Source organism: Dermochelys coriacea, chromosome 12, assembly GCF_009764565.3.
Source record: "Dermochelys coriacea isolate rDerCor1 chromosome 12, rDerCor1.pri.v4, whole genome shotgun sequence".
NCBI classification, from domain to species: domain Eukaryota; kingdom Metazoa; phylum Chordata; order Testudines; family Dermochelyidae; genus Dermochelys; species Dermochelys coriacea.
This window is the reverse complement of record NC_050079.1, coordinates 22,624,791-22,627,918: the sequence shown is the minus strand read 5'-3', so window position 1 is coordinate 22,627,918 and position 3,128 is coordinate 22,624,791.

The window sequence follows — 3,128 nt, the reverse complement described above, 5'->3', positions numbered from 1 at the left end:
GCTTAGCTTAGGTCCTGGGAATGTAAAGGGAAGGGTAACCACCTTTCTGTATACAGTGCTATAAAATCCCTCCTGGCCAGAGGCAAAATCCTTTAACCTGTAAAGGGTTAAGAAGCTAAAGTAACCCCGCTGGCACCTGACCCAAAATGGCCAATGAGGGGACAAGATTCTTTCAAATCTGGACTGGGAGAACAAATGGTTTGGTCGGTCTGTGTGATGCTTTTGCTGGGAACAGATCAGGAATGCAAGCCTTACCACTCCTGTAAAGTTAGTAAGTAATCTAGCTAGAAAATGCATTAAATTTTCTTTTGTTTAATGGCTTGTAAAATAAGCTGTGCTGGAGGGAATGTATATTCCTGTTTTTGTGTTTTTTTGTAACTTAAGGTTTTGCCTAGAGGGATTCTCTATGTGTTGAATCTGATTACCCTGTAAAGTATTTACCATCCTGATTTTACAAAGGTAATTCTTTTACCTTTTCTTTAAATAAAATTCTCCTTTTAAAACCCTAATTAATTTTTCATTGTTCTTAAAATCCAAGGATTGGGTCTGTGTTCACTTGTACGGATTGGTGAGAATTATTATCAAGCCTTCTCCAGGAAAGGGGGTGTAAGACTGGGGAGGGGGGAGATTTTGGAGGAAGACATCTCCAAGTGGTCTCTTTCCCTGTTCTTTGTTTAAAACGCTTGGTGGTGGCAGCATACTGTTCAAGGACAAGGCAAAGTTTGTACCTTGGGGAAATTTTTTACCTAAACTGGTAAGAATAAGCTTGGGGATCTTTCATGCAGGTCCCCACATCTGTACCCTAGAGTTCAGAGTGGGGAAGGAACCTTGACAGGTCCTAGTTCAGCAAAGCACTTAGGGATGCGCTTAATTTTAAGCAAAAAGAAAAGGAGTACTTGTGGCACCTTAGAGACTAACAAATTTATTAGAGCACAAGCTTTCGTGAGCTACAGCTCACTTCATCGGATGCATTTGGTGGAAAAAACAGAGGAGAGATTTATATACACACACAGAGAACATGAAACAATGGGTTTATCATACACACTGTAAGAAGAGTGATCACTTAAGATAAGCCATCACCAGCAGCAGGGGGGGGGGGAAGGAGGAAAACCTTTCATGGTGACAAGCAAGGTAGGCTAATTCCAGCAGTTAACAAGAATATCAGAGGAACAGTGGGGGGTGGGGTGGGGGGGAGAAATACCATGGGGAAATAGTTTTACAGATATTCTTGTTAACTGCTGGAATTAGCCTACCTTGCTTGTCACCATGAAAGGTTTTCCTCCTTTCCCCCCCCTGCTGCTGGTGATGGCTTATCTTAAGTGATCACTCTCCTTACAGTGTGTATGATAAACCCATTGTTTCATGTTCTCCGTGTGTGTATATAAATCTCTCTGTTTTTTCCACCAAATGCATCCGATGAAGTGAGTTGTAGCTCACGAAAGCTTATGCGCTAATAAATTTGTTAGTCTCTAAGGTGCCACAAGTACTCCTTTTCTTTTTGCGAATACAGACTAACACGGCTGCTACTCTGAAACCAACCCTTAATTTTAAGTGTGTGCTTAAATCCCATCAGGTGTTCAGTCTGCCAGGGTTTACAAAAATCAGGGCAAAACACTGTTTTCTGTAATACTGAATGGGGTAACTCCTGAAAATAGGAACAGTCTTGGTTTTCAGAGACACACAGTAATCTTATTTATTGATTTTAAAAATAACGGAGACTCTTGGTCATTTGTATGAATGGGGTATGACCATTGAGGATAATTTTTTGGTGGCGGAAGGGATGAAGAGGAATTAGTCTTTTTGTAGCTGGGTGCAATATGTTTAGCAGACCCGGCAAAAAATGCTAAATGCAATCCTGTGCCTGTAGAGTGGAGAAGTGTGTGTGTGGAGGAAATACAAAGACACTTGGACTGGTCTTTATGCTAGAGCTTGATACGGAGAAAGAGGGACTCATGCTTTCTTGGCCATCATGTAACCTTAAAGTGTGACACTTCCTGGTAGTAGGGCTACTGTAAAAATCTCCCAGGCAGAAATCAAAGCTGTTCCCTGACTTTTATGTTACACAGTTAAGTGTTACACTAGAGTGCAGGGAGTGTGATAACATGAATTATCTTGATACTACAGTAGAACCGTGTTAATTTGCACAAGTCACTAAGAGACCTATTGTGAATAATTGATTTTTATGAATTGAAGAAACACAATTTACAAAACACCACCACCACAAATCACAAGGCTAATGCATTACAAAATGTACGTTGATGTACTAGTACATTTAATGTAATATATTTTGTAAAAATAATGAACTCTAATTGAGACATCACTATAACACTGTAATATAAATGATTGCTGAGAAGTGGGGGAAAACACCATGTTTTGTGTAATATCATAAAGTGTATGCATTAGCAAGGAGTGGGTTAGTGAGGTTGTATTGTGCTCAATAGAAAGACCATTAGAATGCCCAATTGTGGGGTTTTGTGTTTCACCAATCTACTAGCAGCAAATACCTAGTATGAAAATTTCAAGAGGGCAGGAGGTTAGCCACTTTTCACATATTTGCTGAAACCTTTGCATGTCTCTGAACAGCAGAAACAGAATACTTGATGGGCTATGGAGAGATCTGGCCTTTATCCCTCTTGTGGGGAAAACAAGATCATCTAACTTGCTCTTGGCTATGTTATTTGAGAATTCTCAGATCTTTTCCCAATTGAATGATAAATGTCATATTCCCATATAACCCATCCCTTCACATATTCTCTTTCACTGTAACTGGATGCATTTGTCCATAGCTGCTAAAGTGTTTTGCAATTGCTATAGACAATGGAGTTGCAGAGAATATCATAAAAATTGCAGAATTTTATGTCAGAAAGTGGATAAAATTAAGGTCTCTCTTCTAATATTCTTTATTACAAACTTTTTTTCTGTATTGCTTTGTGGCAAGCCAATCCCCTAAGGCTTGTGAAAACTATACTACATCATCTCCTATCTTTTGGCATCTTTTCTTATGGCTTCTAATGGCCTATGTTCCACTTTTTACCCTTCATCAAACAGTAAGGGAATTTCATTAACAATATTAATAAGTGCCAAGGCCTTTCTCTCCCAGACTTTCTGTTCTACTCTCATCAACAACT